The sequence below is a fragment of the Mchenga conophoros genome, linkage group LG22 (genome assembly GCF_057382185.1).
Source record: "Mchenga conophoros isolate Kocher_MC1m ecotype Shallow Benthic linkage group LG22, M_conophoros_male_GT1.1, whole genome shotgun sequence".
Taxonomy (NCBI): domain Eukaryota; kingdom Metazoa; phylum Chordata; class Actinopteri; order Cichliformes; family Cichlidae; genus Mchenga; species Mchenga conophoros.
In genome coordinates, this window is record NC_140546.1 from 32,554,206 (window position 1) to 32,568,093 (window position 13,888).

The following is a 13,888-nucleotide window of genomic DNA, read 5'->3' on the forward strand; positions in this document are numbered from 1 at the left end:
GACCTTGAGTTCTATAAGATAAAGCCATAAACATGTTTGTCTGAGTCTTCTATCAAAAGTTACAGCTATTTATATGAAGTTGTACAAAAAAGCTTTCTTTCACCAAGACAGTGCGTTTCTCACTCTTACATGCATTTGAATGGGAAACTCGACCGAAACAAAGTATAGGTTTTCATTATGTGAATAACTTGGAAATCTTAGCTCAAACAGCTGCAAAACCTGTTTTCCCAGCACGAGGATATTGAGTTCTATAAGATAAAGCCATAAACAAGTTTGTCTGAGTCTTCTATCAAAAGTTACAGCTATTTATATGAAGTTGTACAAAAAAGCTTTCTTTCGCCAAGACAGTGCGTTTCTCACTCTTACATGCATTTGAATGGGAAACTCGACCGAAACAAAGTATAGGTTTTCATTATGTGAATAACTTGGATATCTTAGCTCAAACAGCTGCAAAACCTGTTTTCCTAGCACGGGGACCTTGAGTTCTATAAGATAAAGCCATAAACATGTTTGTCTGAGTCTTCTATCAAAAGTTACAGCTATTTATATGAAGTTGTACAAAAAAGCTTTCTTTCGCCAAGACAGTGCGTTTCTCACTCTTACATGCATTTGAATGGGAAACTCGACCGAAACAAAGTATAGGTTTTCATTATGTGAATAACTTGGAAATCTTAGCTCAAACAGCTGCAAAACCTGTTTTCCCAGCACAGGGACCTTGAGTTCTATAAGATAAAGCCATAAACATGTTTGTCTGAGTCTTCTATCAAAAGTTACAGCTATTTATATGAAGTTGTACAAAAACGCTTTCTTTCACCAAGACAGTGTGTTTCTCACTGTTACATGCATTTGAATGGGGAACTCGACCGAAACAAAGTATAGGTTTTCATTATGTGAATAACTTGGATATCTTAGCTCAAACAGCTGCAAAACCTGTTTTCCTAGCACGGGGACCTTGAGTTCTATAAGATAAAGCCATAAACATGTTTGTCTGAGTCTTCTATCAAAAGTTACAGCTATTTATATGAAGTTGTACAAAAACGCTTTCTTTCACCAAGACAGTGCGTTTCTCACTGTTACATGCATTTGAATGGGAAAGTCGACCGAAACAAAGTATAGGTTTTCATTATGTGAATAACTTGGATATCTTAGCTCAAACAGCTGCAAAACCTGTTTTCCCAGCACAGGGACCTTGAGTTCTATAAGATAAAGCCATAAACATGTGTGTCTGAGTCTTCTATCAAAAGTTACAGCTATTTATATGAAGTTGTACAAAAAAGCTTTCTTTCACCAAGACAGTGCGTTTCTCACTCTTACATGCATTTGAATGGGAAACTCGACCGAAACAAAGTATAGGTTTTCATTATGTGAATAACTTGGAAATCTTAGCTCAAACAGCTGCAAAACCTGCTTTCCTAGCACGGGGACATTGAGTTCTATAAGATAAAGCCATAAACAAGTTTGTCTGAGTCTTCTATCAAAAGTTACAGCTATTTATATGAAGTTGTACAAAAACGCTTTCTTTCGCCAAGACAGTGCGTTTCTCACTGTTACATGCATTTGAATGGGGAACTCGACCGAAACAAAGTATAGGTTTTCATTATGTGAATAACTTGGAAATCTTAGCTCAAACAGCTGCAAAACCTGTTTTCCCAGCACTGGGACCTTGAGTTCTATAAGATAAAGCCATAAACATGTTTGTCTGAGTCTTCTATCAAAAGTTACAGCTATTTATATGAAGTTGTACAAAAAAGCTTTCTTTCACCAAGACAGTGCGTTTCTCACTCTTACATGCATTTGAATGGGAAACTCGACCGAAACAAAGTATAGGTTTTCATTATGTGAATAACTTGGAAATCTTAGCTCAAACAGCTGCAAAACCTGTTTTCCTAGCACGGGGACATTGAGTTCTATAAGATAAAGCCATAAACAAGTTTGTCTGAGTCTTCTATCAAAAGTTACAGCTATTTATATGAAGTTGTACAAAAACGCTTTCTTTCGCCAAGACAGTGCGTTTCTCACTGTTACATGCATTTGAATGGGGAACTCGACCGAAACAAAGTATAGGTTTTCATTATGTGAATAACTTGGAAATCTTACATCAAACAGCTGCAAAACCTGTTTTCCCAGCACAGGGACCTTGAGTTCTATAAGATAAAGCCATAAACAAGTTTGTCTGAGTCTTCTATCAAAAGTTACAGCTATTTATATGAAGTTGTACAAAAAAGCTTTCTTTCGCCAAGACAGTGCGTTTCTCACTCTTACATGCATTTGAATGGGAAACTCGACCGAAACAAAGTATAGGTTTTCATTATGTGAATAACTTGGAAATCTTAGCTCAAACAGCTGCAAAACCTATTTTCCCAGCACGGGGACCTTGAGTTCTATAAGATAAAGCCATAAACATGTGTATCCGAGTCTTCTATCAAAAGTTACAGCTATTTATATGAAGTTGTACAAAAACGCTTTCTTTCGCCAAGACAATGCGTTTCTCACTGTTACATGCATTTGAATGGGAAACTCGACCGAAACAAAGTATAGGTTTTCATTATGTGAATAACTTGGAAATCTTAGCTCAAATGGCTGCAAAACCTGTTTTCCTAGCACGGGGACATTGAGTTCTATAAGATAAAGCCATAAACATGTGTATCCGAGTCTTCTATCAAAAGTTACAGCTATTTATATGAAGTTGTACAAAAACGCTTTCTTTCGCCAAGACAGTGCGTTTCTCACTCTTACATGCATTTGAATGGGGAACTCGACCGAAACAAAGTATAGGTTTTCATTATGTGAATAACTTGGAAATCTTAGCTCAAACAGCTGCAAAACCTGTTTTCCCAGCACGGGGACCTTGAGTTCTATAAGATAAAGCCATAAACATGTTTGTCTGAGTCTTCTATCAAAAGTTACAGCTATTTATATGAAGTTGTACAAAAAAGCTTTCTTTCACCAAGACAGTGCGTTTCTCACTCTTACATGCATTTGAATGGGAAACTCGACCGAAACAAAGTATAGGTTTTCATTATGTGAATAACTTGGAAATCTTAGCTCAAACAGCTGCAAAACCTGTTTTCCTAGCACGGGGACATTGAGTTCTATAAGATAAAGCCATAAACAAGTTTGTCTGAGTCTTCTATCAAAAGTTACAGCTATTTATATGAAGTTGTACAAAAACGCTTTCTTTCGCCAAGACAGTGCGTTTCTCACTCTTACATGCATTTGAATGGGAAACTCGACCGAAACAAAGTATAGGTTTTCATTATGTGAATAACTTGGAAATCTTAGCTCAAACAGCTGCAAAACCTATTTTCCCAGCACGGGGACCTTGAGTTCTATAAGATAAAGCCATAAACATGTGTATCCGAGTCTTCTATCAAAAGTTACAGCTATTTATATGAAGTTGTACAAAAACGCTTTCTTTCGCCAAGACAATGCGTTTCTCACTGTTACATGCATTTGAATGGGAAACTCGACCGAAACAAAGTATAGGTTTTCATTATGTGAATAACTTGGAAATCTTAGCTCAAATGGCTGCAAAACCTGTTTTCCTAGCACGGGGACATTGAGTTCTATAAGATAAAGCCATAAACATGTGTATCCGAGTCTTCTATCAAAAGTTACAGCTATTTATATGAAGTTGTACAAAAACGCTTTCTTTCGCCAAGACAGTGCGTTTCTCACTCTTACATGCATTTGAATGGGGAACTCGACCGAAACAAAGTATAGGTTTTCATTATGTGAATAACTTGGAAATCTTAGCTCAAACAGCTGCAAAACCTGTTTTCCCAGCACGGGGACCTTGAGTTCTATAAGATAAAGCCATAAACATGTTTGTCTGAGTCTTCTATCAAAAGTTACAGCTATTTATATGAAGTTGTACAAAAAAGCTTTCTTTCACCAAGACAGTGCGTTTCTCACTCTTACATGCATTTGAATGGGAAACTCGACCGAAACAAAGTATAGGTTTTCATTATGTGAATAACTTGGAAATCTTAGCTCAAACAGCTGCAAAACCTGTTTTCCCAGCACGAGGATATTGAGTTCTATAAGATAAAGCCATAAACAAGTTTGTCTGAGTCTTCTATCAAAAGTTACAGCTATTTATATGAAGTTGTACAAAAAAGCTTTCTTTCGCCAAGACAGTGCGTTTCTCACTCTTACATGCATTTGAATGGGAAACTCGACCGAAACAAAGTATAGGTTTTCATTATGTGAATAACTTGGATATCTTAGCTCAAACAGCTGCAAAACCTGTTTTCCTAGCACGGGGACCTTGAGTTCTATAAGATAAAGCCATAAACATGTTTGTCTGAGTCTTCTATCAAAAGTTACAGCTATTTATATGAAGTTGTACAAAAAAGCTTTCTTTCGCCAAGACAGTGCGTTTCTCACTCTTACATGCATTTGAATGGGGAACTCGACCGAAACAAAGTATAGGTTTTCATTATGTGAATAACTTGGAAATCTTAGCTCAAACAGCTGCAAAACCTGTTTTCCCAGCACAGGGACCTTGAGTTCTATAAGATAAAGCCATAAACATGTTTGTCTGAGTCTTCTATCAAAAGTTACAGCTATTTATATGAAGTTGTACAAAAACGCTTTCTTTCACCAAGACAGTGTGTTTCTCACTGTTACATGCATTTGAATGGGGAACTCGACCGAAACAAAGTATAGGTTTTCATTATGTGAATAACTTGGATATCTTAGCTCAAACAGCTGCAAAACCTGTTTTCCTAGCACGGGGACCTTGAGTTCTATAAGATAAAGCCATAAACATGTTTGTCTGAGTCTTCTATCAAAAGTTACAGCTATTTATATGAAGTTGTACAAAAACGCTTTCTTTCACCAAGACAGTGCGTTTCTCACTGTTACATGCATTTGAATGGGAAAGTCGACCGAAACAAAGTATAGGTTTTCATTATGTGAATAACTTGGATATCTTAGCTCAAACAGCTGCAAAACCTGTTTTCCCAGCACAGGGACCTTGAGTTCTATAAGATAAAGCCATAAACATGTTTGTCTGAGTCTTCTATCAAAAGTTACAGCTATTTATATGAAGTTGTACAAAAAAGCTTTCTTTCACCAAGACAGTGCGTTTCTCACTCTTACATGCATTTGAATGGGAAACTCGACCGAAACAAAGTATAGGTTTTCATTATGTGAATAACTTGGAAATCTTAGCTCAAACAGCTGCAAAACCTGTTTTCCTAGCACGGGGACATTGAGTTCTATAAGATAAAGCCATAAACAAGTTTGTCTGAGTCTTCTATCAAAAGTTACAGCTATTTATATGAAGTTGTACAAAAACGCTTTCTTTCGCCAAGACAGTGCGTTTCTCACTGTTACATGCATTTGAATGGGGAACTCGACCGAAACAAAGTATAGGTTTTCATTATGTGAATAACTTGGAAATCTTAGCTCAAACAGCTGCAAAACCTGTTTTCCCAGCACTGGGACCTTGAGTTCTATAAGATAAAGCCATAAACATGTTTGTCTGAGTCTTCTATCAAAAGTTACAGCTATTTATATGAAGTTGTACAAAAAAGCTTTCTTTCACCAAGACAGTGCGTTTCTCACTCTTACATGCATTTGAATGGGAAACTCGACCGAAACAAAGTATAGGTTTTCATTATGTGAATAACTTGGAAATCTTAGCTCAAACAGCTGCAAAACCTGTTTTCCTAGCACGGGGACATTGAGTTCTATAAGATAAAGCCATAAACAAGTTTGTCTGAGTCTTCTATCAAAAGTTACAGCTATTTATATGAAGTTGTACAAAAACGCTTTCTTTCGCCAAGACAGTGCGTTTCTCACTGTTACATGCATTTGAATGGGGAACTCGACCGAAACAAAGTATAGGTTTTCATTATGTGAATAACTTGGAAATCTTACATCAAACAGCTGCAAAACCTGTTTTCCCAGCACAGGGACCTTGAGTTCTATAAGATAAAGCCATAAACAAGTTTGTCTGAGTCTTCTATCAAAAGTTACAGCTATTTATATGAAGTTGTACAAAAAAGCTTTCTTTCGCCAAGACAGTGCGTTTCTCACTCTTACATGCATTTGAATGGGAAACTCGACCGAAACAAAGTATAGGTTTTCATTATGTGAATAACTTGGAAATCTTAGCTCAAACAGCTGCAAAACCTATTTTCCCAGCACGGGGACCTTGAGTTCTATAAGATAAAGCCATAAACATGTGTATCCGAGTCTTCTATCAAAAGTTACAGCTATTTATATGAAGTTGTACAAAAACGCTTTCTTTCGCCAAGACAATGCGTTTCTCACTGTTACATGCATTTGAATGGGAAACTCGACCGAAACAAAGTATAGGTTTTCATTATGTGAATAACTTGGAAATCTTAGCTCAAATGGCTGCAAAACCTGTTTTCCTAGCACGGGGACATTGAGTTCTATAAGATAAAGCCATAAACATGTGTATCCGAGTCTTCTATCAAAAGTTACAGCTATTTATATGAAGTTGTACAAAAACGCTTTCTTTCGCCAAGACAGTGCGTTTCTCACTCTTACATGCATTTGAATGGGGAACTCGACCGAAACAAAGTATAGGTTTTCATTATGTGAATAACTTGGAAATCTTAGCTCAAACAGCTGCAAAACCTGTTTTCCCAGCACGGGGACCTTGAGTTCTACACTGAAAAAAAGGGACTGGCCATCTCTTGGATTTATGTAAGCATCTTGCATGTATTTAACACAATTGCCTCATGTTTTAAAGTTAAATGTAACTATATAGTGTAAAAACTACATGATATGCAGAAAGGGTGTATTAAATTGTTCATATCATGTTCAGGTGAAGTAAGTCAATAAGATAGCAACGTTAAATCTCGTGAAACCACGCGTGATTTCATCTCGCGGGCTTTGGATCGTGGTTTAAAAAAGGCATCCATCTCAGTCAAGTCGAGCAGCCAACTCTACGTTTTTGGTATGTCTTGATTTTTTGAATTAATATTTACCATATTTCAGCCAAATGTAGTTAAACGTCTAGAGTGTCGCCATGTAACATGCTAAAAAAGAGCCGTTAGCTTATTTGCTGTTTTATCTGTTGTCAAAGAATTGGCGCTTTTTCATTTGAATTTGTCTTTGGCACAAGAGCCGTAATATCACATTAAACCTAATTACGAGGCACTCATAACATAATTTGGTTTTCTGTGTGAATAGATTTGCCAACTGACTCTTCAGTTACATTGTGTATTTACTGCACCATGGTGTTAGTGAGATTTTGGACATTGAACAGCTTTAGCTAATATCATCAGCGGCATTATGCTAGCTTACATCCCTACCCCTCCTGGCCTCACCTGCTGTCCTTTTGTTTTTGTTTTTGTTTTTTTTGCTGCACATTGAGAGACGACCTCTATTCTGCATTTCACCAGGAGTCAGCTGATGGATTGTGGGTTCAAGGTGTTATGGTAAGAAAGTATATTCTATTTTCGTTTCTGTAACTTAATTATAATGGGTTTTTTTATAATTATTAGGTGCATGCATACTCACCCTATTAATACAACTGAGAAATCCAAAATCTGCCATAGGTTTAACTTATACCTGTATGTATTGCCAGAAAGGTGATTACTGGACTCGCATTAATGCACACTTGAACTGAAATGAGGTTGTAACTTGTGGGTTGTTGGGTTGCAAATCAGAAACAAACATCTTTGGATTTTTTTTAATCCCATAAGATCTGGAAACACAGTTTTTATTCAACAAAACATTACTGATTAACCAAGCACAGTGCCTGCTGTTATTTCAAAATAATTTTATGTCATTTCAGATAAAATGCAGCATTCCAGTGCATCCCAACCATGCCTTTACAGTCAAGGTTTCTGACGGAGCTGAGTTTCTCTCTGACAGTCTGCTGAAAGTGTTTGCAAAGTGATCGGGGGAACAGGGCACAAAGCTAAAGGATGTAGCTGCCATGATGACAGTAAGAACTTTAAAATTCTTTAACTACAAAGTGTATATGTATTGCATTAGGTCAGTAAAAATTTTATGCTACATCCATTGAAACAGTCAACTATTACCTGTGAGTAATGATTCCACTAAAAGGATGCCATAATTTTCGTCATGCATTTACTGGCCCACTGAGAAAAATTTATCTTTTTTTAAAAATAAATGTTCTGGAAACTATATATCCATAAAGTTGATGTCAAACAGGAACTTTTGATATTGCTTTGTAGATGCTGGTGTTGCATGTTGACTGGTTTAAAAAGTCAAGAGTTTTTGTCTGGGATCATTTTCTTCTGTGCTACTGAAAAGTTCACAAATCTCTGTTTTCTTTGTTATAATAGTCAAGGATGACATTAATGCTCGGAGTCCCTCATCAAAGTGCTCCGCATCTGTGTGAAAGACAATTGCAACATCTTGGTGCAGGAGTTCATGGTGAGTGTTTTATGAGTAGATTGTGGATTTGCAACCTTTAAAAATGCATTTAGTTATCCACTTGATCCTCATTGGACTGGTTAGGACCAGTAGTCCTCTTTAATAATTTGAAGTTCACATGAAGCCTGGTAGTGAACTCGGCCGCCGGCCCTTGAGGCCCCACCCCCACCCCTGTATTAGGGGTCACATCAGTGTGAAAAAACTTTAAATTTGTCATTCTAATGAACAAAGGAAAATCCCACCAGTATTTACATTAGCTTTTGTTTGGAAAAAAAAAAAAAAGACCAACTGACCAACAGCTAACCAAATTGTGGGGCTGAAAGTCTAAATTCTAACATCTTCTGAGTGACATAGCCTGGATTTCTGATGGGCCGGTGTCTTTCTAACAAAAACTAATGTAAAGCATTTGAAATTATTATGTTTTTCACCCTCTCTTAGAAACTCTGTTAGACCATGAATGGCAGCATGGCAGGCCACTCTTTGGCTATAGCTATTTACTATGTTGCTTGCATTGGTTTAAATTACTCTAACATTAGAACTGGTAGATTCAAAAGAGATGAGTTTAAAAAGGAATCTTAAAGAAATGTTTTGTGTTTAACCAGGACTTGACTGAGGCCACTGCACAGATTGCGAAAACCACAATGAACATCTGTCTCCAGAGATGCGCCAGGCAATGACTTTTCTGATGTTGTTCTTCAAGATCTGGATAACGTGACCTTTGCAGTAGCCATGCTGTTTGGACCTTTTTTATTCCTTCAACATGAGTTACCCATCACAACTCTGCTACACTTTTGAGGTGATTCAATGGGTGGTAATGGAGTTGGATGCAACTCAGCTCTCAAGAAAAGCTCACAACTAAGACAAAACTGCTCCTGCAACGAAGCTCACTGTTATGCATGTGAGGTGACCAGCTCTAGGTGAGAAGACATTTAAATCTCACACTTGTTCTGCTGCATTTTTGAAGCTCAATTCCAGGAACGGATCGCAGGGTTCATTTTTATATACTCTGCAACTGCCATGAGGACGAGCTGTTTTTTGTTGTTGTTTGTTTTTCCTTTTGCTCTGTACAAGTTCTGTTTGTCTGTTTGGCAGCATTTTTAAATTTCTCTTTGTATTTTTTCTTTCTTTTACTAGTGAAGAGATGTAGCGTGAACAGTTATACAGTCTAAATATCCCATATGGGTCGTGTGAAATGGTATTTTCAATTTCATTCAGTTGAAGTAAAGAACGTTGAATATTTCTGAGTGTGCTGTTTTGAACCAAGATGTCACAGTATGATCAGTGCCGTAATTTTTGACAGTCACTGTATCAATGTTATTTTTGCGTCTCTTGAATAAAGTTTTTGACCTGCAAGTGCTAATTTCTTTAGTTATTGGGGTAAAATGGGTAGTGTTAATAGGAAGGTGTTTGCCAATTCAGTAACCTAATTTAATGTTAATGGAAACTAACATTACCTCAAATTGTTTAGTTATAATTGTTGTTTAACTGAATCTTGATGTCAGAGGCCTTAAATAGAATGTTTTGTATTGTTCTTTCCCAACATTTTTCAAAAGAAACAGTCTAATTTCTTTGCTGCGATTGATTCCAGAGAACACGGAAGAACTGACATTATTTAACTGTTGATTTATATAGATTCAGTAGAGGAGTAATGTCAGTTTAATTCTTTACCTACTGCAGTGAAATTAGACATGTTGTTTTGAAAGGTTACTGGTGGATGCCAGCAACCATCTTGGAAGAGAACAATACAATCTGTTATAAGGCCTCCATTTGAAAATTGTGTATTTGATACTAGAATATAATAGCAAAATGTAATTTGAAGATAACATGTAGTATTTAAGTGACCAAGTAGTATTGGGTAAAAGTTATTGAATCGTGTTGGGATAACGTGAGAAAATTGTGAAGGATTAAAATATTCCAAGAGCTCAAATTACTTCATCAAAACATGTTTAAGTCACATTTTATCAACACAAATTGCACAGGTTTATTGAACATGAATAAATTGTGTTAATTTAACTCAATTGTTTAAGTTGCTGCCAAAGCAAAACATCTGTGTGCAACAAATGTCCACCATTGAATTAAGTAAATCCAACAACATATTTTTTTCAGTGTATAAGATAAAGCCATAAACATGTTTGTCTGAGTCTTCTATCAAAAGTTACAGCTATTTATATGAAGTTGTACAAAAAAGCTTTCTTTCACCAAGACAGTGCGTTTCTCACTCTTACATGCATTTGAATGGGAAACTCGACCGAAACAAAGTATAGGTTTTCATTATGTGAATAACTTGGAAATCTTAGCTCAAACAGCTGCAAAACCTGTTTTCCCAGCACGAGGATATTGAGTTCTATAAGATAAAGCCATAAACAAGTTTGTCTGAGTCTTCTATCAAAAGTTACAGCTATTTATATGAAGTTGTACAAAAAAGCTTTCTTTCGCCAAGACAGTGCGTTTCTCACTCTTACATGCATTTGAATGGGAAACTCGACCGAATCAAAGTATAGGTTTTCATTATGTGAATAACTTGGATATCTTAGCTCAAACAGCTGCAAAACCTGTTTTCCTAGCACGGGGACCTTGAGTTCTATAACATAAAGCCATAAACATGTTTGTCTGAGTCTTCTATCAAAGGTTACAGCGATTTATATGAAGTTGTACAAAAACGCTTTATTTCCCCAAGACAGTGTGTTTCTCACTGTTACATGCATTTGAATGGGAAACTCGCCTGAAACAAAGTATAGGTTTTCATTATGTGAATAATTTTAAAATCTTAGATCAAACGGCTGCAAAACCTGTTCTGTTTGCCCAGCACGGGGATATTGAGTTCTATAAGATAAAGCCATAAACATGTTTGTCTGAGTCTTCTATCAAAAGTTACAGCGATTTATATGAAGTTGTTCAAAAACGCTTTATTTCGCCAAGACAATGCGTTTCTCACTGTTACATGCATTTGAATGGGAAACTCGCCTGAGACAAAGTATAGGTTTTCATTATGTGAATAACTTGGAAATCTTAGCTCAAACAGCTGCAAAACCTGTTTGCCCAGCACGGGGATATTGAGTTCTATAAGATAAAGCCATAAACATGTTTGTCTGAGTCTTCTATCAAAGGTTACAGCGATTTATATGAAGTTGTACAAAAACGCTTTATTTCCCCAAGACAGTGTGTTTCTCACTGTTACATGCATTTGAATGGGAAACTCGCCTGAAACAAAGTATAGGTTTTCATTATGTGAATAATTTTAAAATCTTAGCTCAAACAGCTGCAAAACCTGTTTTCCCAGCACGGGGACCTTGAGTTCTATAAGATAAAGCCATAAACATGTTTGTCTGAGTCTTCTATCAAAAGTTACAGCTATTTATATGAAGTTGTACAAAAACGCTTTCTTTCGCCAAGACAGTGCGTTTCTCACTGTTACATGCATTTGAATGGGGAACTCGACCGAAACAAAGTATAGGTTTTCATTATGTGAATAACTTGGAAATCTTAGCTCAAACAGCTGCAAAACCTGTTTTCCCAGCACTGGGACCTTGAGTTCTATAAGATAAAGCCATAAACATGTTTGTCTGAGTCTTCTATCAAAGGTTACAGCGATTTATATGAAGTTGTACAAAAACGCTTTCTTTCACCAAGACAATGCGTTTCTCACTGTTACATGCATTTGAATGGGAAACTCGCCTGAAACAAAGTATAGGTTTTCATTATGTGAATAATTTTAAAATCTTAGCTCAAACGGCTGCAAAACCTGTTTGCCCAGCACGGGGATATTGAGTTCTATAAGATAAAGCCATAAACATGTTTGTCTGAGTCTTCTATCAAAGGTTACAGCGATTTATATGAAGTTGTACAAAAACGCTTTCTTTCACCAAGACAATGCGTTTCTCACTGTTACATGCATTTGAATGGGAAACTCGCCTGAAACAAAGTATAGGTTTTCATTATGTGAATAATTTTAAAATCTTAGCTCAAACGGCTGCAAAACCTGTTTGCCCAGCACGGGGATATTGAGTTCTATAAGATAAAGCCATAAACATGTTTGTCTGAGTCTTCTATCAAAAGTTACAGCGATTTATATGAAGTTGTTCAAAAACGCTTTCTTTCGCCAAGACAGTGCGTTTCTCACTGTTACATGCATTTGAATGGGGAACTCGACCGAAACAAAGTATAGGTTTTCATTATGTGAATAATTTTAAAATCTTAGCTCAAACGGCTGCAAAACCTGTTTGCCCAGCACGGGGACCTTGAGTTCTATAACATAAAGCCATAAACATGTTTGTCTGAGTCTTCTATCAAAGGTTACAGCGATTTATATGAAGTTGTACAAAAACGCTTTATTTCCCCAAGACAGTGTGTTTCTCACTGTTACATGCATTTGAATGGGAAACTCGCCTGAAACAAAGTATAGGTTTTCATTATGTGAATAATTTTAAAATCTTAGATCAAACGGCTGCAAAACCTGTTTGCCCAGCACGGGGATATTGAGTTCTATAAGATAAAGCCATAAACATGTTTGTCTGAGTCTTCTATCAAAAGTTACAGCGATTTATATGAAGTTGTTCAAAAACGCTTTATTTCGCCAAGACAATGCGTTTCTCACTGTTACATGCATTTGAATGGGAAACTCGCCTGAGACAAAGTATAGGTTTTCATTATGTGAATAATTTTAAAATCTTAGCTCAAACAGCTGCAAAACCTGTTCTGTTTGCCCAGCACGGGGATATTGAGTTCTATAACATAAAGCCATAAACATGTTTGTCTGAGTCTTCTATCAAAAGTTACAGCTATTTATATGAAGTTGTACAAAAACGCTTTCTTTCGCCAAGACAGTGCGTTTCTCACTGTTACATGCATTTGAATGGGAAACTCGCCTGAAACAAAGTATAGGTTTTCATTATGTGAATAATTTTAAAATCTTAGCTCAAACAGCTGCAAAACCTGTTCTGTTTGCCCAGCACGGGGATATTGAGTTCTATAAGATAAAGCCATAAACATGTTTGTCTGAGTCTTCTATCAAAAGTTACAGCTATTTATATGAAGTTGTACAAAAACGCTTTCTTTCGCCAAGACAGTGCGTTTCTCACTGTTACATGCATTTGAATGGGGAACTCGACCGAAACAAAGTATAGGTTTTCATTATGTGAATAACTTGGAAATCTTAGCTCAAACAGCTGCAAAACCTGTTTTCCCAGCACTGGGACCTTGAGTTCTATAAGATAAAGCCATAAACATGTTTGTCTGAGTCTTCTATCAAAGGTTACAGCTATTTATATGAAGTTGTACAAAAACGCTTTCTTTCACCAAGACAATGCGTTTCTCACTGTTACATGCATTTGAATGGGAAACTCGCCTGAAACAAAGTATAGGTTTTCATTATGTGAATAATTTTAAAATCTTAGCTCAAACGGCTGCAAAACCTGTTTGCCCAGCACGGGGATATTGAGTTCTATAAGATAAAGCCATAAACATGTTTGTCTGAGTCTTCTATCAAAGGTTACAGCGA

The 13,888-nt window shown here is 36.5% G+C and overlaps 1 long non-coding RNA gene across 2 annotated transcripts; it reads left to right on the forward strand.

The window, feature by feature from the left end:
* Nucleotides 1-6,658: 6,658 nt before the first annotated feature.
* LOC146549758 (uncharacterized) lies at nucleotides 6,659-10,469 on the forward strand. 2 transcript variants are annotated; one of them, XR_014890487.1, is made up of 4 exons: nucleotides 6,659-7,424; nucleotides 7,784-7,936; nucleotides 8,301-8,391; nucleotides 8,994-10,469. It is a non-coding gene; the product is annotated as an uncharacterized LOC146549758 (long non-coding RNA). The 2 variants fall into 2 exon arrangements; XR_014890488.1 differs by having other exon boundaries at nucleotides 8,306-8,391.
* Nucleotides 10,470-13,888: the final 3,419 nt, after the last annotated feature.